The sequence below is a fragment of the Paroedura picta genome, chromosome 5 (genome assembly GCF_049243985.1).
Source record: "Paroedura picta isolate Pp20150507F chromosome 5, Ppicta_v3.0, whole genome shotgun sequence".
Classification (NCBI taxonomy): Eukaryota; Metazoa; Chordata; class Lepidosauria; order Squamata; family Gekkonidae; genus Paroedura; species Paroedura picta.
The window spans coordinates 63,236,076-63,264,055 of NC_135373.1; the positions used below are offsets into that span (position 1 = coordinate 63,236,076).

The 27,980-nt window shown below is 41.5% G+C and overlaps 1 long non-coding RNA gene across 1 annotated transcript in view; it reads right to left on the bottom strand.

The window, feature by feature from the left end:
- Positions 1-14,677: 14,677 nt before the first annotated feature.
- Positions 14,678-27,980, bottom strand: part of LOC143839063 (uncharacterized) — a 54,091-nt gene continuing 40,788 nt past the window's right edge. The window contains exons 2-3 of the long non-coding RNA XR_013231570.1: positions 17,371-17,458; positions 14,678-15,741 (exon numbers count right to left, since the gene is read on the bottom strand). This is a non-coding gene — a long non-coding RNA (uncharacterized LOC143839063). The remainder of the gene's footprint in view (positions 15,742-17,370; positions 17,459-27,980) is intronic.

The following is a 27,980-nucleotide window of genomic DNA, read 5'->3' on the forward strand; positions in this document are numbered from 1 at the left end:
AAACCACTGTACTTGCTATTTATCATACTGTAGACAGGGATGCCAGCTCCGTCTTGGGAAATTCTAGGAGAATTGGGGCAGTGCCTGGAAAGGGTGGAGGATGAGTAAGGAAGGGAGCTTTGTGGGGATGTCTACCCTTGAAGATACCATTTCTTCCACGGTAATTGATCTCGATAGTTGTAATTCCAGGAAAATTTCCAGCCCTGCCTTGAGGTTGGCAACCTGAACTGCAGATGTTCTTCTCATTGCTTTTAATGAAGGAAGTCTCAGCAAGTGGCAGCTGGGAAACTGTCAGTGGCACTGGGTGAAGTGAGGGAGGAAGGTTCTTTGAGACATGTAGGCCTCGGGCAAGGAAGCACAAGCAGCATCTGGAAATGGGTAGATGACATTCAGTTCAGCTATAACAGAATTGAGTGAATATGCCAGTAAAGAGCATAGCTGACTGGATATCACATTAAAAAACCACCAGGTCAGAATCTGAAATTGTTGTTCCCTTTGAGGAAGATAATATTTGGTATTCATCTAAAATGACAAACACAATTATGATCACAGAAGGGAAGAGGGCCAAGCCCAGAGGCAAGACTGGGAATGATTCTTAGTGTAGAGATTTCATCTCCTGACCATCATCAGAAGAGCCATCAAACCTGCATCTGCTTTACAAAGCTTTTAACAGACCTGTCTTCCTTTTCAGCTGAAAGAGCCTTGACAGTGGGTTTCCAATCTCCAGATATGGCCTGGTGGTCTTCTAGAATTACAACTGATCTCCAGACTACAAGGACCATTTCCCTCAGAGAAAATGGCAGTTTCAGAGAATAAACTCTATGGCATTATACACCACTAAGGTTTCTTACCTTCTCAAACTCAGTATTTTCCAGGAATTTCACAATCTTGAGCTGGCAACCCTATGTAGCATAGCAATCACAGCCATGCCTGCAAAGGAGTAACACTATGGGACAGTTTATAGCAAAGAAAGAGTGTTCCATTTGATATTATGAAGTGCTTCACATTCAAAGCCATTTCACCATATATTCTCTGGGCTGGATGACTCTCTTGTGAACTCAAACAAATAAAAGCTAGATTCTACTGAATCAGACCATGGTTCTGTCAAATTCTACGTATGGTTTTACCAATTTTCTTTGAGGCTAGAACTTAATGGAACATTCATTCCTTTCACCTCTGCACCAGATCTAAAGGTTTCAATAGTCACCACCACCTCTTTGCTCATCCTTCAATTGTACTTGGTGAACAAAGTGTTTGGAAAAATTTGAGTGTCTGCTTGGATAAAATCATTAACTTTGCCTTTTCCTAGGATTGGAACTCAAGGGTTGCTTATGAAGAGAGTAGAGCCAAAATAAATTTACCATCATTCCTCTAAACCATCCTTTCCCAGACTTTTGACCAAGGAGGATCCCCTGAGTAATTTGGTTCAGGGTTTGAAGAGCCCTGAAACTGGGCCAGAAATGATGTAAACTGGCCAAGTCTCCCTGCCACACCCAAGGAGGACTGGGGAGGATAGAGTGGTATTTTGAGGCAGATATAAAGACTGTGTGGACAATGACTGTGTGGACAAGTGAGACTCTCATTCAGGCTCTGCCCCCTTTCCCAGGTGAGGCAACTAGGCAAATGGAAGTGGCCAGTTCCCTGCTTTCATGGCAGTGCAGGGCATAGCTTGTGGTCAAGTCCATTAAGGCAGGAAATACGAGAAAGGTCAGGGAACCCCTGAGGAGCTCTCTTGGACCATTTCTGCATAGAAGAGGACAATGCATGCTGCCTCCTGCTTGCAAAGGTATGATTGTAAACTGTGTGTTTGGCCACTTCCTGATGGGAGATCGCTCCCATGTTATCCCACCATCTGATCATGGCTTTTCTCTTCCTAACAAGGCAGCGGAGAAGACAGAATCATGAATAACCTGCAGGTTCCCCCCCCTGCTCCTCAATCAATGCAACCACCCTCACAGCGGTGGTTTTGAGGACTCAAACTTTCTTCCACCAAATCCCAATTTTAAAAAAATACACTTTTGCATTGCTACGGGATCGTGACACAACAGTAAAACATTTTGCAAGATTTCTTTTTGGGAATCTTTGTATAATGGTCTCGATTTATGTTCGGGTACATTTCTGATAGGCTGGCCATGGTAATTGGACCCCAATGATTGTGTGTTCACAATAAAGATTTAAAATACAGAACACTGATGCCATGCTAATTGGGAGAGGTCTGCTTCATCACATGGCCCCCCTCTTTCCACGTTCATGCCTTACCGCCAGAAAACAAAAACATGAATGTGTTTTAGATAGGGTTGCTGCCCACTCCCAATATTACTGTGCACACTGAACATAGCAATACATTTTATTTCCACTGACACACATCACTTTGCGGTCCCATAGCAACATGGACCGTGCCATTAATTTTTTTTTTTAGTGATGCAGAAATGGAGAGGGGAGGGCAGGTGCATAGGCAGAAAAATGCTAGTGAGACTGTTGCACGTTTCTTCTTTTAGACAGGCTTGCCCCTGTTTGCACTTTTTTGTGCACCGCGACAAGAAAGGGGAAGCAGATTCTATCATTTTCCCTCATCGCAGAGCAACAGGGATGAACACTCACGCCACCCACTGGAGAGCTATGGGTTGCTGCCAAAATCATGAGGAAGCCGCATTAAAACATACGAACAAGGAGAGGCTGGGCAGGGGCAAATTCCTTGTGCGGAAATGGTCTTGGAATCCCTACTCTCAACAGCAGCATCCATTTTTCATGAAAGGTAACATTTGTTGCAAATACATTTGTAATAATTCAGTGCTATTGTTATTTGCAGCATTTGCCTTCTGCTTTTTTGCCCTCACAGCTCTTGGCTTCCTTTCCCCATACTTCTATTAAATTCTACTGGCTGTGCTCATTTATGTAATTTTTGTCTATGATGTCATGATGTGATGATTGATTAGAAGATGTCAAGGGCACTTATAAGCAAAAATCAAATAGGTCATAGCAGCCAAGTGGACTAAATGGCTGTGTGAACAAATGAGACTCTCATTCAGGAAAAGAAAGTAAACAATGTAGGGATAAAGTAGCAACAGTTAGGGTTAACAGGGTGAAATATCTGGTGAAGTAGAATGTATTTTTTTAGAAGAGAATGTTGTAATGAGAAAATATTTAATGAAACTCTTAAGTAAGCTCTAGAATTGTTAAAACCTCACTATTTACTCTAAGACAATCAGAGGAATTATTCTTTTGGTATCCTTATACAATCTATCTCATGCCCATTTTCCTATTTCTTTTTAAATGTTTGAGTTTATAAATTCTCTGGCCACCCAAGGGTATACACAGTCTAAGAATAGCCATGTGGTATTTGGGAAAAATTAATTAAATCAAATTTACTGGCTCATAGGTAGAGTCATCTGAATGGGAAAGTAATATAAACCAAATGGCAGGTATTTTAAAAACTGCGTAAATCCTCTATTTGTGCTAATGTTTCAATTCTTTTCAAGAGGAAGTCAAAATTGTGTTAACAGCTAGGATGCACCTCAGCTTTACAAGAGTGTCTGTACAGATTTTTTAAAAGTCTGTATAGATAGAAACAAAAGCCTCTTGTGGCGCAGGTTGCTAAGGCAGCCAACATGCTGTCTGAAGCTCTGACCATGAGGTTGGGAGTTCAATACCAGCAGCCAGCTCAAGGTTGACTCAGCCTTCCATCCTTCCGAGGTTGGTAAAATGAGTACCCAGCTTGCTGCTGGGGGGCAAAACGGTAATGACTGGGGAAGGAAATGGCAAACCACCCCGTATTGAGTCTGCCAAGAAAATGCTAGAGAATATCACCCCCAAGGGTCAGACATGACTCGGTGCTTGCACAGGGGATACCTTTACCTTTATAGATAAAAACAGAATCCAACCATCTTTTCCCAGGTTTTGGTAGAAAATAGTAGCATGGGTCCTCTCTATAGTTCCCTCTCTATGGCCTAGTGTAATAAAGTTTATTCTAGTTCTCTCCCCTCCTACTCTTCCTGTGTTTGTATGCCTGCCTACGTGCCTATCTGTCTGTCTGTCCGTCCATCCGTCCGTCCGTCCGTCTGTTCGTACGTACGTACGTACGTACATACGTCCGCCTGTCTAAAATGTTAATTTTCTTTTTGAAGTCAGATGATCTCATAGCAACAAACCTTTCTGAGCCTCCTTGTATTTCTAGAGTCTGACACGAAGCATCGATCCCTGCTATATATTTGAGTCCTGAAGAAAAGCAGAAGTGGAGGAATCTTCCATTGAGGCTTCGTCTCTCTACATATGTGGCAGAATAGAGTGTCAGAACTCTGAGGGAGTACAGTTGAGTGGAGAATGAATACAGCTTGAGATGTGGAAGGGATTGAATGTCTTTGAATTCTTCTTGTCATTTAAAAACTTATCTGTGAAATTAGAAAAAGTAGCATGCAAGTAAGTCATTTTAAAAAATGGTATCCTCACCTGCAGTCTGAATGGCACAGTCCACTCTTAAGATTCAGCATTTTACTACTGACTACCCAGATACAGTTGAGACAGCTATAAAAGACAATTCAAATTCCGCTTATCTCATGGGTTTCTGACCTTTATAAGCCTGCAGGGATCTTTGGAATTCTGACAGGTGGTGGGTGCAACCCCAACATGGCTGCTACAGGAGGCAGAACCAAACAAAGCAAGCCCAAATAATACAGAGGACAGTGGCCAACACTTTTTAAATTAAACTGGGAAAGAGGAATGAGACAGTAGTAGTTGAAAGTTCATTGTATTAGTCATTGGCGATCACAATCATATTAAAACCAGGTTGTACAAAAAAGATATGACCCAAAAGTGGTATGTATGCCTAAAATGATCAAATCTAAAATAATTTGATCAATAAAATACAGAAATAAGACTGGCATTTTAAGATAAAACCATCAAACCTTAAAAGTGCTATTTGCATCAATTGGCCCTAGTTTTCCTGGCAGTCAGTGCAAAAGGTGCCTCTCTAGTGAAGATATAAGGATCTTTGTCTGACGAGAGTGAGACAGAATAAAACAAATAATATGGTGGCAGCCCCCACCAAAATAATTTTATTTTAATCTGAATACCCAATTGGATTTTCACTGGACCATCCAGAAGCCCTACCTTGCCTCATTCACCTTCTGAAAACACTTGGTGGCCTCCAAGAAAACTGTCAGTGGTCACCCTGGTGCCCATCAGCCCCACAATGGGGACCCCTGGGTTATCTGGCTAAGAGTCTCCCTTTAGATGAATTATGTAGTTCAAATGAATGGTGCATATATTGGCTTTCTTTCCCTGGCAGTGTTGTGTAATGGTTATTTTATTTTATTTATTTGATGTAATGGCCACCCCTCACTCAAATCAATAAGGGCATATATACAAAGTAAATATAAAGCACTTAAAACAGTAGTTCTAAACATTCTTAGCCTAAAAACCGTCCTCAGAGTATTGGAAGAAGCTGAGCAGAACTGGTTTATCCTGCTATGGGCCCCACACTTCCAGGGGCCCATTGCGGTGCCTCCCCCCATGGATCATGACCATAGCCTCTCTCCTCTTGCCTTTTCTGTCTTAAAGGATACTCAGAGTGACACCCTTTCCCACTTTGGGGGCCCCTCTGTCCTCAGTGTGGCTGTTCCCGCCACAACTATACTCTGCTAGGGCACCACAAATCCTTAAAATGGGTCTGGTGCTATAGGACCCTCAAATACTTAAACCACTCCTGAAGACCAGGGTTTGAATCCCTAGTCTACCACTGAAGCTTGAAGTCTGACCTTGGGCCAGTCGTACACTCTTGGCCTAAGCTACCTCACAGGGCTGGTATGAGGATAAAATGGGGAGAGGAGAACTATATAAGTCGATTTGATGGTCCATTGGGGAGAAAGGTGGGGTGTAAACAAAGCAAGAAAAGAAATAAAAATATATTGATGGACTGAAATCTGTTTGGTACACTGTATCCCATAGAAATCTTAAAGCACATCCAATTTTGATACGCTCAAAACACATATTACCTAGTGTAAAAACATTTAAAAAGCAGATGAAAGTTAATAGTATTCTTTTTGAAAAATTCCTTCTGAAAAGTGCCAACGATAGAGCAGATACTTGCCTTTTGATCTACAGAAGCTACTTAAGAACATGTTGACAGATAGGGCTTAAAAACAACAACAACAGCACCGCTATTGCAGCCACTTCAGTGTCCAGAGATGTATTTTGGAATAGTTGGTTTGCTTCTTTGGCAATGGAAACAACTGTAGCGACATTTCAATAAATCAATCTCTCTGGAAGCAAAAAACACGTCCCCTTCCCCCAAGAACAGAAAGACGGTGCCCTTGCAAGTACAGGGAGGTAGAGTCTCCTGCCCATGCGATCCTCAGACGCCTCCTCTATATAGCTACCAGAAGTAGGCTAATCTTCCCCCTACTTGAAAATACCCTCAGGTGTATGGAAGAGGCCAAAATTAAACTCCTCCCTATGGAAAGGCAAAATCTCATCTATTACACAAATTGCCAAATATTGCACCCAAGCATACGTGTATACTCAGTTCAGGATCTACAAAAGGAGAATAAATAATATATTCTTTAAATGTCAACTTTTAATTTTGCACACACATTGTCAGATTTCTGTCTTGTATATCTATTGTTATAAAGTGTTAACATTGTTAAGTTTATTCTCTGCTGTTCATTCCTAGCATACAGTGAAATGTATTTTATTCTACTGTGAAATATTTTGCACTTGTATTTATCAATAAATTTTATCTGGTTGAAGTATGGTACTTAATACACCAAACACCCCAAACCCCCACCTGAAATAAACAGCTTCAGAGAAAATTCCACTTGGCTTTATTTCTTGGATCCAAGCAGGCTGGCATAGGCTGGTCTCTGTGAAAATGAATGCAGGCCACCAATCATGCATAGAGGCTCACTGGGGATTCAGTAAAGCTTGTGTTTATGCTGACTGCCCAGGGCTGAAAAACAGGAGGGGGGGAGGCAGGCAGGTTGTGGCCCATGGCTGACAGCCTGCATTTGGCCTTGATAGGTCCCAAATTGTACAAGCATGGATTATTGTGTTGAACTGTAAGCCTCAAATAATAGACTCCTAAATCAAATACACTATATTTTGATGATTGTATGTTTGATCACTATATAACACCTGCCTGTGAAGTTGAGCTAGTCTGAGATCTGAGAAACTGAAATTACACCTCAGTGCTCTCACAAGAAATGTAAGAATTGCCACATATTGGCTCAGTTAAGATGCAGTGGCAAAGGTTGAAGGAGACTTGCTGGACCCTGAGGCTCACTTGTCTGATCCCCCTCCTTCCTTTGCTCACACGTCAAATTAATTGGCAATTTTGAGTTAGCATAGCAACTATTTAAAAATTAATCCAAATGAGTAAACCATGGTTCATGCCAGCTCATATAAATTTATTCTTGCAAAACTCTTCTTCTGGGAGCCTGAAAATTCTCTGCCCATGCATTTTTGTCACATAAGTGATTATAGAAGCTACCATCATAATATAAATTGCATATCTGAGATGGAGAGTGTTCTTTTAAAAAATCCTGGAGAAATCCCCCCCTCCCCCCGGAACATACTAATTGACCACATTTTATCTATGGGAAGGTCTAAAGATACAAAAATCAGTTATCCTGATTACTGGGCATTGATAGACTTGCCCAAGGGGAGCATGAAGATCTCCTGGAGATACAATTGATGTCCAGACTACAGAGAACAGTTCCTCTGGAGGAAAGGGCAGCTTTGGAGTGGGGGCTGTGTGGTATTAAATCCCTGCTGAGCTCCCTCCCCTCCCCAAACTCCACCATTCTACCTCCAATCTATAAGAATTCACCAAGCTAGAATAGAAATACATCTAACATCCATGAAGGTTCATGATGCCATTTTAAAACCCTCTAAACTTCTATCATCACCAAAGGCTGTGGAACAAATCCTGTACAGTGACTGCATTAGTCGAAGTGTCCTCTTTGGGTTTATTGCATGTTTGCCAGTCAGTTTCATTGGGTGGTCCTTCCAGTTTTATAATAGAGATAAATATTTCTCTGCATCTGCTTTCACTGTACCATGGTTGATGGTAGAAACCTTTACTGCATCTCCTTTCATTTATATATCTCAATTTAAAGGCCTCACTTTCACTTTTTCTTATGTGGTGGTTGTGTTAATCCCTTGTTCATTTTGAGATTTATCCCTCCACCATGAAACTCGCCTTGGGCCAGCTGCGCTCTCTCTCTCTCTCTTCCTCTTCCCCCCCCCCCAATGTCTCATGGAATTATTGTGAGGATAAAATGTAGAAGTGAGAACTATGTTTGCAGTACTGCGGAAGGACGGAATATAGAGTTGCAAAGCCAGTTTGGTGGTGTAGTGATAAAAAGCGAAAGCTTCTAATCCGGTGAGCTGTGGATTTGATTTCCCATCCTTCCACATGCAGCCAACTAGTCACAGTCCTGTTAAAAGCTATTCTCAAAGAGCAATTTCTCTCAGAACTCTCTCAGCCTCATCTATCATGCAGGGAGTCTGTTGTGGGGAGAGGAAGGGAAGAAAATTGTAAACTGCTTTGAGATTCCTTTAAAACCAACTTTTCTTCTTCTTCTTCTTCTTCTTCTTCTTCTTCTTCTTCTTCACTTTTTGTGGACCTTTACTGCTTCCATGCCAAACCTTGTATTTCTTTTTTTAAATGTTCCTTCTTTGAGCAAGACTTCTGTTTATAAAATAATGTGTTCTTGCCTGTCATTACTTCTTAGATTCTACTTACTAACCATATTGTCATATCTTTCCTAATCTGTGGTATACATTTTATCTTGTCCAGTGGTTTTAAACAACCTTCAGGCAGAGATACTTTGAAGTATGCTGGGTCTGAACTTCTCTCCAAATCTAGTTGTAAACTATTTAGTCTTGTTTCTTAAGAAGAACCAGTGTATTTAGAATTGGCCACTGGTCTATTTTTTAATCTGGATTTTCTAAAGGCAAGATGGCCATAGCTTTCATTTCTTTGAATTCATGTTTCCCATGCATTTTATTGATGAGAATGCACACATTGACCATTTATTAATTAGGAGACATACCATATTTCATTAAATGGTTTCTGCACAGACAGCCTCCCATCATGCTTTGCTCCCTTCACCTTAATTTTTTTTTTTGCAAAATGGTGCCTACTTGCACCTTTGTTTTTGTTCCCCACCATTATGCACCCATGATCACCTCCCCACTTTCTCACCAAACTGTCCCGAATGTAATGAAAAACAACAACCCAGCTGTACAAGACTGCTTTCTTAAAACTTAGAAACAACATTGTAATGTGATGACTCCTTTTTTTTAAGGAAGATTTTTCAGAATGGGGTGAGGGGGGGGGGGAGGATGGCAAAGAGGAAAAGGATGTGCCCAAATAACTCAAAATGGCAGGCACAGGAAAAAACCCAAATATACACAGCCCCCAAGGCAGCCCCCAATTCGATTCTGCTTTCACTGGTGAAATTGCTGTAACTGGGAATTCACAAAATGTGTGGTATATCAGATGGAAATTTAAGACTGTGCCAGGACAGGCAAATTTTAATCAGGAAACGAAAGGAAAAGCCAACCCTTTAAAAATTCAAATATGAACAATATTGCTAGTGCAGAAAAAGGCATTGATGAAACATTGACCCCTCAAAGGAATATTCAGCCATGAACGTCAAACCCAACCAAACTGCAAAAAGGTGGTTCATGTCTATCCCTAATGAGCACAACAAACAGATAATACTTAGTGGTATAGTCCAGAGTTCTGTTTCCTTTATAGAAGTATCTTCATTGTCCATTTTGTTAAAGAATAGCACCATTTCATTTATAAAAGCGGCTCAGACTTACCCAGAGCCACCAATGACAAAGTGGGGGAGCAAGTGGGGACAAAGATGTGGGGGCCCGGGGCACGCATGTCAAGTGCATCTTGGACACACTGAGGCTGCCTGTGGACATCTGCATTTGTGGAGGCTAATCAAGGTTTTCTAACCTAAGGAACAGGACATAAAGTGGGACTTGTCTTGGCATGCATCCTTCTACTCCACTGAACTAAGTTTGAGATTTTCCTCCAAACTGAGAAGACTTTAAACTTCCTCCAGTTTAAAATAGCATACATAACAAGAGTAGATTTCTGCAGTGCACTGTAGATGGGGCTGCCCTTGAAAAGCTTTAAGAAATCACAGTTGGTACAGAATGCTGCAGCCAGAATTTTAACTGAAGTGGGTCATAGGGACTATATTTCTATATCCCCTGCCATGCTAATACTCCCACTAAAGGTTAAATAAAACTGTGGCCTTGATTTGCTAAGTAAAAAGGAATGTATACACATCTTATGTTATACAACTGCCCTCCTGCAAGCAAAAAATACCCAACTGAACAATTCTATATTAGTTTGTTGAATGACAGTAGGATGGAGCCTTCCTGATCTTCTCAGGCAGCCCATTCACTTAGGTGTTGGTGGGACACTGAAGAGAATGTATATGTTCAGGTGGTAGCAAGACAAGGATTTAAAGGTTTTCCTCTGTGATTCTGTTTTTCTTATGAAGTCGTTGTGGGTGGTATTAATGTTTTTTACCTATACAAAGCAACAACCACACTATTTTTGCTTCAGCTCTCACTGGACAGACCATCCCTGTTTTGCAATCTGCATGCCAGCCAACAAAATGCAAAGCTTTCAAGGTTTTCCCCACAAAATGCCTATTCATTTGTTTGGCATTTCTTGCTGGCTATCAACAAGATCATTGTTTTGTGTGAGTGGTTTATGCTGAAGCAGGGCTTTCAATCCTCCATATCTTTCTTCAAGCACATAGAGCAGTATCTGATCCCTAACAACTGATAGTTTTAGTTCTGATTCCTATCATTCTTTCTAAAATATCTTTTATCCTTGTGTAAGAAAGACCTTTTAACACATTCGGGATCAGTTCACATTCAGAAATTGTCACAAAAGGCATCCTAATTTGACCCCAGAATCACATCTGAAGCTATTTTTTTCACATTTCTCTACTTGTGGTAGTTAAATCCCATCTCTTGGCTCCAATCTCCTGCCCTCTAGAAAATTGAGGAGCAGGACAAAACAAATGGCCTAGAAAATAGTGACACATAAGAAATCTTCCCATGTCTCTAAGGTGTACCACTGAGATTTGGGGAAATTTCTAGAGCATCACTTGGAAATGTCATCACATCTCCCCCAAAGTTCACCCTTCCAGGGTATTTCCCTCAAAATCTGACATTTGCAGAGGCAGTGCTGGCGACCTTAAGCCCTGAAGGAAATTGTTTTGTGGCCTAGATCTGCCAATGGCCTGTGTTACACTTTGGTTTCTTCTTGCATAGGCTGCCACTGTACCTCAGAATGTGCACAATTATGGCCAGATCATTTGTTTCAAGGTAAACCCTTCTACTTTTGTCCTACAAGCACTCACCAGTTTGAGGGCCAGTATGATATAATCCTGTCAGACCAGGATCTGAGAGACTCAGGTTCAAGTTCCTGTTCTGTCATGGAAAATTGCTCAGTGATCTAGGAATCACACACACATTGGGGAGAGTGAGAGGAGATGTTTTATTATGCCTGGGGTTTGCTTTGGGCTGTCTTTTAGTCTCTTTGGTATTTACCATGGAGACCAGAGGAAAATCCTAGAACTGCAGACTTAGCTTGTTAGAGCTTGAAGACTAAAAGCAGGGTTGGTCCAGCTCCATATCTGTGTGGGGCACCACAAAGGTTGTTATGGAAAGGAAGGCACAAACCACCTCTGCTTGTCTGTTGCCTGGAATTCTCTGTGGATGCACTTGTAACGGGTTGTTGCTACTTGATGATATGTTCTTTCACTATGAAGAAGCCATTTTCTTTTCTCCTTTACTTCCTCAAGGGTGGGAAATTCAGGCTGGAGGCTGATAATTCCCTGGCCCAACTGCATAATTTGCAAGCAGAAGTTGTTCCACTAATGCAAGCAGAAGTTGTTCCACTTTGTGTGATAATCCAGTCTTACTTTAATCCTAAAAAGCCACAGAATATGAATCAAGTCTTCAAAAGCAATAACAAAAACCTGGCCGAGACTTACCTCGGCTGAACATTGATGTGGCGGAGGGCTTGCTGGGAGGTAGAGGCACCCACCCAGAGGCCCTCCAGTGTGCATGCTGCCAGAATGCAGCATGCAGTGTTAAGGGCAGGGTGGGACCCATTGTGTGTGGGTTTCACCTTCTTCACCAGGGACATGGTGGGAGCTGCTCCAGAGCCATTGGTATAGTGGTTAGGAGCATGGACTTCTAATCTAATCTGGCAAGTGGGGTTTGATTCCTCGCTCCCCCACATGCAGCCAGCTGGGTGACCTTGGACTCACCACAGCACTGATAAAGCTATTCTGACCAAGCAGCAATATCAGTGCTGTCTCAGCCTCACCTACCTCATGGGGTGTCTGTTGTGGGGAGAGGAAAGGGAAGGTGACTGTAAGCTGTTTTTAATCTCCTGATAGAGAAAAGAATCAACTCTTCTTCTCAGTTTCTAACTGTGACACACCAGAGAGTTCTGTAGGTGCAGTTAATACAGATGCAATTGTGGAATACCTACTGAACTATGATGCTATGGTTTTATTACACATGATGATGTTAGCTGTGCAGGAAACAAACTCCATGTATACCATTAAGTGTGAACTATGTCCTGTTTGCCTCCAATAACCTATTGAGAAACCAACGTCCTTAAGCAATACGGGATCTAACTTTCAACATCATGAATGGCCTAATTGATGTAAGAACTGAAGCTGGAAACACCAATGAGTTCAGGAAACTGATATAATAAACTGATTGATTATATTATATGTCTTTCTAGGAAACTACCATGACATGAAGAACAGGTGTTCTTAGTTATAATACGTATTATCTGGCAAACCAATATATAAAAATGTTGATGTGTGTTTAGTGCTTTGGACTTGAATCGTTTGGCATGAAAACGCAAGGCCTACTTCCAGATTTTTAAAAAGTATTTGAGGTTTTATCTGAAACCCATAGATAAAGGCTGATCAGAACTTCATGATGATAAAATATTGACCCCTGTTTGAAGGTGAATCAGGGGTGGGTGTATGCTGAAAACAGGTATTCAAATTGAGGAGATGGTTTATTTATTGGGAAGCTGTTGAAAACTATGAAGTTTTAAAAAGTTCAGTAAATGAGCCCGGATACCTATAGTGCAAATTCCAACATAACCATAAATGGGTTAGGTTCTTTGGAAAAATAATTGTTTCTAAAATAGGTGAGAGAGCCAAGGACAAGGAGGTAGGTCCTTATAGGTGCCAGCCAGCGAGCCAGACATGGCTTCAACTGTAAAATGGGTGGAACAATGCCATTTTTAAGATCCTGTGGAATGTTTGCATCAACTGGCTACTCATTCCACCTGGTTGGAGCCAAGGCTGAGAAGGGTATTTATAGCTTTGTCTGGTGCAGATGGTAAAGAGCCTGGAAAGCTACATTTGTGACCTGCACCTCCATTGATAGGGAGGTGTTGAAAGTCACCTCCAGACACTTGACAATGTGCAGAACTATTAATTGCACTCCACCAATTCACGGGAGGCACACTTCCTCTTTTGACCCCTTCTTCTCTAGCTACAGAACTTCCATCTTTGAGGGCTTAAGTTTCTAGTGGCTCTGCTGAAGCCATCTTGCCATGACCTCCAGACATCTGACCAACAAATCTGTGGGGATATCTGGCTGGTCACCCATGAACAGATAGAGATGAGTGTCAGGGTGGCTCCCTAGCCCATATCCCCAGACCAGCTATACAAGGGGGTTCATTTTTTAAAATTATTATTAAAATATTGGCTTGAATCTAACAAAAGATTATCATAGATATAAGGAGTTAATTTTGCAGATTCCCCCTCTACAGACATCAAACATGCTATTTTGGGGGGAGTTTTTGTGGGTATTTTAGGGTATCAGCATGAAGGAGTAGGTATTAAGAAATCTCTTCTGGCCAAGCAAATTAGCACTGGATTCAAGCCTTCACATCCTTCCTTCTCAGTCATTTATGGCTGTTGAGGCAATGGACTGAAACAGCACAGTAGGTCAATAAAACTAAGAAATGCAAAAGTTAATTATAAAAGACCACCCAAAGGTTCTTTGAATACTTAAAAACAGTAATGTTCTCAAAATGATATAATTTTAAATTAAAGTTACAGTGTCCTTTAACAGCAGCAACAAAAAAAATTATGATGAAATCTGGTGACAATAATAATTTATTAAAATAATATCTTACAAGCAGTAGAGCAGTGAAATATTTTAAAGCACATCACATTATTATGGAAGAAGAAGAAGAGTTGTTTTTTTTAAATACCTCCACCAAGCAAGCTGAGCCAAGCCCGGCCCAGGTGTTCTGTGGCTTCACTCCCATTTAGCAGCCTGCCTAGTCCTGGGCCATAGCTGGGGGAATCTGTGGTGACCATGATTTCCCCAAGGGAGGTAGAAAGTGCCAGCCCTATGAGGCATTCCCAGTTGAGCATCTCCTTTGGACATTAAGCAGGCAGAGCTTGGCTGCCCTTTAAGCCTGGCTGCTGCAGCCTTTGTGGTGGAAAACAGACAACAGCTCCACAGTGGAGAAGATGGCATGAGGCAAACTTAATCCAGTCACCACCTGTCTTTTCAAGAGGGTTTAGTTCCCCCCTTACTGCCCACCCCCATGTCACCAAGCCCCACTCATCCACCTTCCCCAGGAGCCAAAAAGTCTAGATAAGCCATTGTTCTGGTGCCAATGTCCCTGTTCAAGTATGATGTTGTTGTACTATTGTGGGTGAAGAGTTGTTTAAAATTGGGGGGGGGCTGTCTGTGTTGAACTGTTTTGAGGTGAGAGCTGTATGTGGCTACTAGTGGTTTTCTGCTATAGCCTCTTTTGAACTTGTCTTGTAATAGGTATTCTTCATCATGTAACTGTCGTGAAATGACTTGAACTAGAACAAGCAAGAGTTACAGAGTTAAAATGCATACAAAACATTTAAAAAACATTGGTTAGAAAGGATGGATCATTGAGGGAATGTCAAACAAAACAAAAAATCTTCACCCACTGGCAGAAGATGGCAGCAGAAGGGGACAGATGGGTTTTCATGTCATGCTTCCATGTAATACACAAGAAGGCCCTGTCTTGGGTTGCCACCTATCTAATCTCAGAAGGTGGGGGCATTCAAAGGAGGATCTCTGAAGATGACCGTAACAACTGAACAGGATCATAAGGGTTTAAGCATTCCTTCAGGTGTGTTAGTCCCAAACCATATAGGGTTTTGTAGGTCAAGACTGAACTGTGTCCATAAACAATTGGAAACCAGTGGAGGTGGGCCAAGCCCGAAGAGATATAGTCCCTACGACCCACTTCAGTTAAAATTCTGGCTGCAGCATTCTGTACCAACTGAAGTTTCTTGATACTTTTCAAGGGCAGCCCCATCTAAAGTGCATTGCAGAAAACTACTCTTTTTAAACTGGAGGAAGTTCTCCACTCATATTGGAGAAAGGCTTCTCATTTGGGAGGAAGGTCTCATTGGAGTAGAGGGATACATGCCAAGAAAAATCCCACTTTATGTCCTTTTCCTTAGGAAATCTTGATTAGCCTCCACAAATGCAGATGTCCATACCTTGCATCTATTTGGTTTCCAGTCTTCATCACAAATATGGTGTGTGTTTCTGTATATCATCTAGGCTCCTGTTGATCTTGCAAGCCATTTCTTCATCCACCTCTCAAGGCTGTAATGTCAGCTTCCAATTCTCACTGTAAACCACATGTCCTTCCTTGTCCTGTATAACAATCATAAAATTCATAGAGAACAAAGCTTTTGTAGTGCCTCACTGGAACAGAGGCATGCTGCTTCACAGTTAAAGAAAGCCATATGGCCAGACTTCTTGCAAGAAAATGATAAAAAGTAGCATGGACTCATCCAAGGCCTCCATTGATGCAGCAAGGGTGTAGGGGGAGAAGAATGTGCCAGAGAGGAGCCCCAGGGTGGACGCACGTGCGACAGATCACCATCGCAAGTGTGGCATCCCAGGATTGGTCAGGGGGCAGAGCAAGCAGCTGCCCCCTATTTAAGGGTGCCATGTGCGGCGCTTGGCTTCTTTGCTGGGCATTGAGGACGGGGAAGCTTCCCACCTGCCCTCCCTATGGGTGAAGGTGGTATAGGGGTTGGCTGGGTGTGTTTTCTGGCCATATTTGGTTACATGTGGTTTTTTTAAATTATTTTTGGAGGTTGATTGTTCAAATTGTATCTGTAATTACTCACAGCTTGTGGGTTGGTGTGGGACAGAGACAGAGAGCTTGCCCTTGTGGCAATACTTACTGGACATATTTGTGATCTGACACAAGCCATTCTGGGAGTGGCAGGCAATAAATTAAACAATAACAATAACAATAACAACAACAACAACAATAACAATAACAAAATAAATAAGAGTTGGCAAGCCATCAGTTTTAAACTTTCATTGGTGGCACAATCCTATTGAGATGAAACAACCCAATTTGTGGGATTTGCAATGATGTATGAAATAAACATTGATCAGATCAGATCAATAGAGTCAATGTCTTATCTCTTCACAGAACAATCATATGTGTTGAAATAATGTTGGCATTTGAGCTACTAAACACAATGCTGACATGGGTGATTAGAATGATCTCTAGTGGTTTGCAGATGTTTATAAAGCAATCCGTTTCTAGTACAAAGAAAGATAAAGCTGATAATCTGGAGATGTAGTAAGAAACCTAGCTATACCATTTTTTCACAGAGTTTGGTAATCAAACTTTGCTTAATGGCTGAACTCACACCTACACTCTAGGGTAATCACTTCTTTTTCATGTCCTGATATGACCTCTAAGATCCCAGTTTCAACTCTGATGTGGCATGACCCTGTTTTTGGACTGTTCTATGATAGTGATCTTACACTGAAGCATTGAGTCTTGGCAGAAGTTGAGAGGAGCCTTCAGTGAAAACTTCCCCTAAGCCTGATGAATAAGGGTTTTGTTAAATTCTTGCAAAAAGCCTAGCTGTACAATAGACTATTTTCATTCCCACTGAGAATCTCTTCCTTGTCCTTCTTGTCCTCTCCTACCTCAGCCTTCTCTAACTGGCCTCAAGCTTATATTGATGTCATTGGCTGATCTGCTTGGATCTCACTTTCAGCCTGAACAAATAGGGGTGACCTTGGTCATCTGCTTAAGTAGCTGAAAGGAAACTTGAAAGTGTCTTAGCATGAATTTCTGAGGCCCTTAAGCTACAATGATGACCAGGATTCTATAAGAATTTCAAATTATTCCAAGCTAGCTTCAAAGCCCATTCCTAAAAATGGGCCTTGAAAGGGTCCCCTCCCCTGGCCCCCGGCCAGGCAGTTTAAGGTAGTTTTGGGCAGCAGCTCACAGCCAGATCAGATACGCACCTGTCAGGAGTGCATGATTCTTGTCCCCAAGAAGGTGGGAGGGCTGGGCTGGATGGTACGTTGTGGTTTCTTCCAGCTTTGTGTGTTTCTGATTCAACAACCACAACAAAAGTCTATTTTAAAATGCAATTATACTATTCCTATGGATATAGCTATTGGTCGATATAGTCCTGATTGTTTCCCCAAAACTACTTCCCCAGTAACAAACAGAAGGTCAGGCAAACCAGGATATGAATCTGTGGATTGAATCCTGGTTCTCAGTTCATTTTCCTGTCTCCACAGTCAAATGTGGTCTACATTCTAAATTCTCCAGGGATGTGCTTTACATCCTGGAATTTCTTTTTTGTTCACAAAGTGCCTTTGCTGTGGTTCGAAATGTGTGCTGTGAAAAGCAGGAAGTGACAACCCACCTGGATTTTGACTTTGCTTTCTGATCTGCAATTAATAAAAGGAAGATCAAAAGCTTGGCGCACTGTATCTTATTTCCATTTGGTTTCCAGAACCTCAGAAATACCAGACAGATGTTTTAATTCACTGCATAAAGTCATGTGCAAGTGACATAGTTTTTGAGATAGGCACACATGCCTGACCCAGTGCTTCCATATGACATGCAGGGGTGATGCCACTAATGTACTTTGGATAGTCATCTGGGATTCTTTAAAATCAAGCTTACATTGTTATCCATAATCTCAATGTGGATATGTATATATTACATGCAAGAATCCTAACTTCAAAGCTTTTTTAAAAACAAAACAAAAACAAGATTACCATTTGGGAGCAAAAAGCTATTGGAAAGAATATAACAGCACACCTGTGATCACTTAGTACTTTTCAGCTTTGTGTTGACTTCAGGTAGTACATAGCAGGGGGTGAAATGGAACATTTCTTTCCTTTGTTGAAAGGCCAGTAACTTCAGTTTTATCCCATCAAAGTAAAGAAAAGAAAAACCAAAAATGTGAAGGTTTCAATCCTATACACACTAGAATGCTGAAGATAATGGGTCTTATTTCTGATTGTACTGTAAGTTGCCTATAACCTTATATGTTTGATGTATATTTATTTAGGACAGGGTTAGTTTATCCATATAGCACATGTAGCACATGCTTCTAGACCCGTACTTCCAATAGCCCTGCGCAGTGACTTCCCCCCATGGATCAAGGCTGCATCCTCTCTCCTCCTCCCTTTTCCCTCTTTAAGAACATTTGGAGTGATACCCCCTTCCACTAGGGGGAAGGCCCCTCTGCCCCAATCTGGCAGCTCCCACCACAATTGTACTCTACTAGGGCCCCACAAATCTTTAAACTAGCACTAGTGCTACAGGTCCCACTCATCCTTAAACCACTCCTGATTTAGGAGTAATTTCCACTCAAATTCATTGGAACTAAGACCATTTCTGCAATAGATTAAACTCCCACATTCTTAAAGTCTCAAAAAATGCAATAATTTCTGCACCAGATTTTGCTTTTCCAGAAGACCCAAATTTCAGGCTAATTTACCCCACAGTTTCCAAAAGTTCCAATACAGCAATCTTTCTCCCATTCTGGGTTGAAACTTACCATTTTCAAGTGCAGAATTGTTGCTTTTGATTTTTTTACACTTGTTATGTCAAATTGTAGGGATGTAACTGTCATGTTATTGTAAGTTGCAGTGGGTGTCCACACCCACTCCAATGGCCCCTGCTTAAATTTTCTTAAGTTTTCTTACGTTTTCCGGTGCTCATCTTTCACACACACACAAGCTACTGTAAATAGAAAGTGGGGCAGGTAGTTACAGTTAAACTCAGCAACACATGCTCCAAGATGAAAACAAAGGGAAGCGTGGATTCACAATGCAAAACAAGTGCAGAGACAATGGCTGCCTACTTGATCTTCAAGTACATGACTGCTTGAAAAAAATCTCCTGAATGTGCATTTGAATTTACAGTAATTTGAAGCAATATGGTTCCGGAAGTGCTCAATTTGAGTAACTGTGTATCACTGATCTTACAACCTGTAATGAATTTCACACCATCAGCTGTTGTGTGCATGCAGCTGAACCTTTGTGCAAATGGAACAGCGTCATGAGACTTTGAAGTACTGTGTATAAATGGAGGCATATGTGTTCTCAGTCTGTAATTATCAGAATGAATCAAAGCTGCAAATAAACACTTCCGCACTAACGACTCACATATGGGAAGGTGCTTTTGCAGTTGCAGTTGTACCTATGAAAAACAAACATGATGTCTTACTGAGTATTTTGTAACTGCATAGTATTGCAGTAAAAATGTTTTTTTTTTTAAGGGGCTGCTATGTTTACATGGGGAAAAGGAAGTTGGTGGACAGGATGAAAACCAGGAAGTGCAACACAGAAAACAAGGAGACACTGGGGACCATTTAAATGGAGTGACAGTAGAATTATGTAATTGTGTTAGTAAGTATGTGCAAAGCAAAAAAACAAAAAGGAAAGGCGGAGAAGGAGGAAAAGGGTCATGGCAGGAGGTAGTCTCATAGTGAGTGAGATGTGGAAGATATTCAGTGGGTTACTTTATGGGTAGAGTTAGGTGGAAAGCTGTATTGCAGAATGCCAGGCACAAATTCAAGCTATAAATGGGAACTGAAAATGCAGATTAAAAGAGCAGTCTTTTAATCTCTAGGGCAGAAAAGATCTTACTCTCACATGAAATGTGCATAGATTCTGTGGCCTTTCAGAGAAGCCAAAAAGAAAGAAGAAAAAGGAGTAGATGGTAACAATATATTGAAGGGAAAATAACCCATGTAAGGTCAATGAAATTTTTTGGCCACATCTTCTTGCTATATTCCTTTTCTTAATTGATTGATATATACAGCTCAATGATTTCCAGAACCGATATATCAGTATAAATATTGGTTTTGCAATTTTGGCTTCCTCAGCTGAAAAATAAAGTAGCATTTTTACTTAACATAAATTTATAATATAAGCCACCATGGCATAATGGTTAAAGTGCCAGATGAAGATCTGGAAGACTCAAGTTGGAATCTCCAAGGAAGTTCAGTGGATGATGTTGGGCTAGTTGCTAGTTGGGCTACTTTACAGGTCAAATGGGAGAAGTGAATGATGGAAGCTGTCTTGGGGAGAAAAGCAGAGTAGGAATAGCTAAATAAATAACAAATTCTTCTCCAATTACAAATTAATCTTCAAACACTAACAGAGAAATGCAGAAAGCAAAAAGAAACAAAACAATGACCATACTTCCCTAATTTCCCCCGACACTGAGACCAAAAAGGACTTTTTGGGGAGATCTCTTTTTCCCCTCCCTCCCCTGTTTGCTCTTCTCTTTTTCTGAAGATCCCCATAGCTGCTCCCCCTTTCCTGCATCTTTCACTACTTCCCACCCAATAGCCAATGCACCTTTACCTGCCTCTCTCCCATCTTCATCTATCCCTTATTTGAGGTTTTAGACTCCTCAGCCATATCTGTGACTGGGTTCCACTGTGTGGATATTCCAATCCACTTGGGAGCCACCCATTACAGAATAACATAATATACATTATTCATTTTCACAGAATTAATTTACAAAATAGAAAGCCTGACAATTTCAGAAAAATATTATCTATTCAGGGGGTAGGCAATCCCTGGTAAGTGGACCAACAGCAATATACCATACTCCTTTGCTGGGCAGTCGGGACAAGATGATCACCCATGCAACTAGGACACTGGCAGCTCTACTATGGTGAGAAGTACAGAAACAACGAACTCAGACAAGGTTCATGCTTCCCACACCTGCACACCCACTAGCCAAATCCTGAGGTACTAGTGGTGCCACATGTTCTAACATAATCTGACAAAGTACAGTGCTGTCCCACTTTTTATGTGCTTGCATGGCAACATCTCGGTAACAATTTTTAGTACTTGGACTGAAAACTTTGGCTACCCTGAACTAATATTCAGTAGCAAAACCCACAGGTTGTTCAACGCAATAGACAGGGTGGTTTACAATTACCCACCTCTGCATAGCAACCATGTATGCCTTTGGTAGACTCCCAGCCAAGTACTACCCAGCACTCACTTTACTCAGCTTCTGAGATCTAATCAGGTTAGCCTGGGACATCACGGTCAGGGCTCAAATATATTAGTCAGTTTATAATATGCTACACAAAATTGCTCTATTTGTATCATTTACAGGGTAAAGAATTAGATTTGCTCTGGAAAGATCTTGGATTTCCAGGCACATTGAGTCCTGGCTAAACAGGATCAAAGGGTGACAAATCTCTTCCTAGCACAATGTTCAGCTGCAGAGAGCATGAAAAACAGTCAGGGTTGATTATGCATGAGAAGTTTCCTCTATTTCCACTCTGAAGTCCCCTTGGGTTTTGTTTTGTTTCTACATTTGACCTAAGGTGACCAGATTTTAACATTGGTAAAGCGGAGCTTTACCGCTTTACCGCTTTATTGACTGGGGGGGGGGGTTCTTGATTAAAAATTTGGTCTATATGGAGCAACAAAAAGTTTTATAGAACGTATAGAATGTAAAAATAGTATTGTAATATATATTTTTACATTTCAATATAAGTACAATTTGCCAGGTACCCCCAGATGTCCCTCCAAAAGTGGGACAATCTGGTCACCTTAATTTGACCTTACTTTCCAAGCAGAATTTTTTTAAAAAAATTCTGCATTACCTCCTTCACAGTTTCCTAGCAGTATTTAAAAATTGTTTCACAACTTTTTTTCATTTTTTTGGTCCCTGGGTGATTTTGTGAAAGAGTTTTTGAATGCAGAAACATCCCCCTAGGTTTTCACCCACCAATGGGATGACAGCCAGCCCTTTGTTCCACTCCGTCCATGGGAACACCAGTTGTATACCTCCTTCCAGTGCCAGTACACTATTTCTCCAGCAGGAACTGCAGCAGGGAGCTAGAAGAACTAAACTGAATAGCTCTGTTTCTGAGGAGTAGCCCATGTAGCTGGTGGCACAGTAGACAGGGCAACAGGTTAACATTAAAACCTCAATGGTTCAGATCTCAGGGGTGCACCTAATATTTCTACACCTTTTTATTTCACCACTCTGTACTTAGTGCTGAACACTCATTGAAAGGGTTGTGATTTTGAGGATCTGGGAATCAGCAGCTTCAGTCTGCAAAGGTTCACCCAACCACCAATGGAAGGAGGGGTAATGAAGAAGCATCTATTCTATGAAGAAGTATCCCCCCCCAAAAAAGGCAAGTACATAATCAACTCAGATTTAGGTACACTTGTTAATTTTTTAATTGTAAGAAAAAAATTAAGAAATGAGGGATGCAAAAGAGAAAAGGGGTTACATTAAATTAATCATATTATTCAAAAATTACTATACATTGTAGGGTATATAAAAAATCTCAACATCCTCCTTATCATAATCTTTACAATAATTCTTACTAGAGATGCAGAAAAATTGGAAACTCCTGGCTTGGGGTTCAGAGTTACCCAACCAACCTGCCAGACCTAACTGAACACCCCAAAACAAACCACTTAGAGGTGGGGGGGGGGAAACAAAACCTCACTTTAAAGGCTGTGAACCATTTAAACCTAACAGTTTGGCTGCCAGCCATTTAAATCTAACATCTGAACGGTAGATCCCCCTGCTCAGCTTCTAGGTTTTATTTATTTTTATTTGTGTGTGTGTGTGTGTGTGTGTATGTACGGTATGTATTAATCATTTGGATTTGTATGACCGTCACGCTCATCAAACAGTCTTGCAGCAGTTTATAAGCATGTAAAATACAGAATCCTGTCCACAACAATTAAACAACACTATCAATATCATAAAATATCGCCCAAACTCTACAATATTACACTGGCAGAATAATTAGCAACTAACTAATGGCTTGAACCTTCAAACTAGACAAAAATAGGAGGGGGCACCTCCTCTAAATCTCAGAGGGCATGAAATGCATCAATTTTGTGATGCATTTTGACTCATGAACTGGTATGTGCCCATCTGTAGTCCTTACTTCTGATATTCAAACTTCTAAATATTATAACTAGTCTATTTTGCCATTCTCCCCTTCATCATTAATAAATATTCCTTATTACACACTTCATTACCTCTACATGTCAAGTGTACCGTATGAACTCTGAAATCCAGCTTGGTGTCAAGAGTGCAGACTTCTAATCTGGCGAGCTGGGTTTGATTCCCCGCTCCTCCTTCACATGCAGCCAGCTGGATGACCTTGGGCTCACCACAGCACTGATAAAACTGTTCTGACCAAGCAGTAATCTCAGGTCTGTCTCAGCCTCACCTACCTCACAGGGTGTCTGTTGTGGGGAGAGGAAGGGGAAGGCGAATGTAAGCTGCTTTGAGACTCCTGGTAAAGAAAAGCAGCATATAAGAACCAATCTTCTTCTTCATCTTCTATCAGATTTAAAAATCCACTATATACCTCACCATAAAAAAGAAAATCAGTAATAAAACTATTATTCAAATTCCCATTTTTATACTTTTATATCCAAATTTTAGGTTCATTCTATTTTAACCTTGTAATACATTTTATATACACTTTTTGTATCAGGTTCTTGGAAAGGATAAGCAAAAGTTTTTCCAAAGACACAATAAGTAAATTTTGCCTGAAGGTCTTCAAAGGAAAATTAGTTTTATGTGGTTTGATTGTAGGATGCTTTCCTTATGTTCAACCTGTGTCAGGCCAACTTGACCTGTACCTTAACATGCTGATTTCTCAGAGTTTGTTTGTACCAGAACTTTTCACACCACTTCTATGTTTGCAGTATCCTGGGCTGGCTCCCAGTCAGTGAGAAGCCAGTGTCATGCTGACCACTTTGGGGGTTGACCCAGAATAAATCCTAGTAAGTCAAAGTCACTGCAATAAATATATTAAACTGGTGTATTATAGGAACTGTGCTAGATATGTTTAATGTAAGATTGTATCAACTTGAGTGAGTTGTAGTAAATGGAAAAAGGAGTCTGGAGAGAGCCTATATAGATTGGAGATGCTTCAATAACCCATTTTGGCTTCTTTTTTCATCAGAGGAGATCTAAGACAGTTTATATTGCTCTCCCATCCTCCCACAAGGTCACCCAGTGAGTTTCCCTGAAAGAGTGGAGACTTGAACTTGGGTCATCCTTCACGATATGAATTCATTAGCTGATGTGACCAAACCTTTGATGACCCCCAGGAGATAACTGATTTCACCTTGTTGCACAGATGCAAAAGTAATTTGCAAGACAGAAGGAAATTGAAACCCTGCATCTACTGTGAGTTAGAAAAGCTGTTTTGCAGTTTCTTGAGGCAGGTTGCAGCATGGCTGTCATACATGGTGTGCTTGCGAGCTGAACATGTTTCCCATGAGGTCTGCAATATCATAAGTTTGGAATGAGAAGCTTCCCCTAATGGTGACCTGTGAAAACTTGGTTCTTTGAAGCCTTTGAAACACTGAAAGTCAGAGGGATACAAGGTGGGCCATAATAAGCTTATTTCATGCTCCCTATTACTTAGAATAACATCTCAAAATATTTCTTAGGCTAATTCCACATGGGAAGAAAGGCCAAGAGAGTGCTCATATGGAAACAGGGCTAATCCCTGCTTCCACATGATGCCACCACTGGGCCAGCCCCCTCCCAAGCCTGGTGCACATTAGGCTGCCATTGCCCCACTAAGTGAACATGGATATTTTCCGCATTCCCTTAAACATTCTGTGGGCCAGTGGGGGCTAGCCCGGTAGAGGCCCATATGGATGGGAAGAGTCCACCCTGTCCTACACAGACTTTGGGGAAACACCAAATGTTCCACCTTGGCTCTGGGGCATTATTGGGTATTTGTGCAGGAAGGTTGGATTGTGTTCTTGTGCAATCCCACCTTCCTGAACAACCCCTCCACCGCCCCCCCCCTCTCATGTCATCACCATTCTGCCTCAGCTGCATCCCTTGGGGGAAAGGATGCACCGTTGATTTCACAGTATCTGTAGTTAACCAAAGTTGATTGATTAATATATCCAATAAAAGTGGAATGATAGAGTTATAACTTTGGCCTTCAGATTTCGACTTTGGACTAGCATCCCTTGGGGGAGCACATTTCAACAGTGTATCAGCTGCCCCACTGAAATGTGTTCCTTTCAGGGACACAGGAAGTGGCAGCCCAGTTCTACCCCATGGGGGATGCAAGAAATGGCAGGGCATGTTGCTCTGCTGCAAGGCACTGGTGGTGCCCTGGGGTGGTGCCATTGGTGCGGAATCTACCTCAGTGTATTTTCAAGCAGCATTTTGCCATGAGACAGGTCAATTTACCTATTCCAGTTTGTGATTCCCACTCATAGACCTTATGAAACTGTGATTGGCTCATTGGTTCCTCTGACCATTTCCAATGAAATTATTTTCTTTGCTCTATGAAATTTTCTATATTCTCTCTTCCATTAATAAGAGGGGGAGTTCTCTTACCTAGTAATAAAGATGCATAAGTTATTTTCACAAATACCTTAACTCCTAAGTGGCAATATTCTTGTTTTCCTTTCCCTTCCCTGGAAATCCTCATGTTCCTCTCTTTTCTGACATAGTTGGAGAATTTGTTTTCTTGTAATAGAAACAAAATCCAGATCAGAAAAATCCAGAGCAAGATCTTTAATAGATGTAAGATCCAGATTTTTATGCAAACTCCAGAAAGAACAATATTTTGTTGAATCCTTACTGCTTCTGTGTGCTGTGGAAGCACATTTAAGATTAGCACATGAGGTAGGCTAGTTTTCAAATCAAAACTAAGTGGCCCAGCAGTGGGTTAAAAGGAAAGTGAGAGCTTCATATACTATGACAAGTTGAGTCACAGCCTCAGCACACCCTGGGGCTAGTATGTTCCCCCTCCCCTCTTTGGAGTGATTTAGCTAGTGAACACTGCTTTTTGGGTCAAATCAGTGTTTGTTCAGCGGTGGCATGTCCAGAGCATTGAGCATGAAGGATTTGCAACCATTTGATTACATGCCACTCAAAAGGAACTGACAGCAGTGCCTCTATAATTCAAGTGCACAGGCAAGAACTAAAGCACTGAGATTTATCGCTGATTGAGAATAGCCACTAGTATGTGAATAGTGTACACTGAATGCCTGAAGAACCCATCAAGGCAACCCTAGAAGCTCATTTTTGCGCGTGAGAGGAATGTTCAAAATAGTGATTGGCCAGCCAGGCATCTCATGACTTCACAAGAATGATGGTAGAAATTTATGAGATCTAGATATATTTCAAAGTATTCACAAGTGTTCATGGTAATATGAAAACGAAACCTAAAATAAACCTAAAAACCTAAAATAAAGAAATGAAAAAATTGCCTATATCTACACAATTTAGAGTGTGGCTCGGTAGCAATCATCTGCTTGGCATGCAGAAGGACTCAGGTTCAATTCCCAGCATCTTCAGATCAAGTGAGTAGGTAATGTAAAAGACCTCTGCCTGCAAGGAGAGGGATAATTAAGGGGCATTTCCCACGGCTTAAAAATAGCACAATGGTTGCCGATTGAAAACGCTACTAATTTGCCATAACGCACGACGTCGTCAACAATCTGCAACAATCCTGAAACCGATCAGCAATAAGCGCTTCGTTGTGGCGCTTTCAGGGGAATCCAGAAAACTGGATTCACCCTCCGGATAGCGATACACTCCTGCAACCAATCTGCAACAGTAGCGCTAAAGACCTGTGCGTTACCATTGTAGCTGGTTCTTCAAAGTCCCTCCCCCTGGATCTCTCCTCCAAACTTCCGGCGAAGCGATCGCCATTTTTTTTTCTCGGAGCGAGCGGGGATAAACGCACCGGCGAGCCTCTTTCTGTTTAGAGGCTTCCCTGGCTTCAGTCCTTCACCTTTAGTCACTAAGCACAAACCACATAAAAGCCCGTTTGCTGAAATAAAGTCCCTTTATTTTTTACACATAAATTCAGCCGAAAATCGAGCCCGTGAGAAGGGGGGGGGGGAATTTTTTTTTATCACTCGAGCCAGCGTGCCAACGATCATACAATCAAACGATAGATCACATTAGGCAGCTGGATGGGTCTCTCCAGTGCAAGGAATCTACGTAGATTCGTTGCTATGGGTCTGTTTTTTTTTTTAAAAAAGCTTTCTTAAAGGGAAAGGGGCTGTTTGGGAGCATGCTAACGGCTGCCCATTGGCTGCTTGACGGCCAGGGGCGGGACAAGCTTGGCAATAGCGCTTCCTTTCTAGCGATTTCTGCCGAGACCGGAAGCCTGTGGGAAACGCTAAAAAACGCAACTGATTCCACTACAAAGCCAGGTGTGCAAAACGACGAATTCCACTATTTTAAATGGCGATTTTTCATTCCGCAAACAATTTGCAACAAAGATCGCCGTGGGAAATGGCCCTAAGAAACAGCAACACTGGGGTAGAAGAACGAGAGACAATATAACCAATACTATGTGGCAACTGCTGCTGAATCATTTTTAAAAAATCTGTATTGGCTACTGAAACTTCAGTGGCTAATCAAAACCCCTGCTGGGCAACAGCCCCAATTGGCGCCACCCCCATTCTGATAATGCTTGGTGGGCACCAAGAGAAGTGTTGACAGCTGTCATGATGTCCATGGGCACTGCACTGAAGATCCCTGTTATAGAGCGTACAGTGTATGCACTGAAATCCACCATGCATAATTCTTTAGGTGTCTTTAA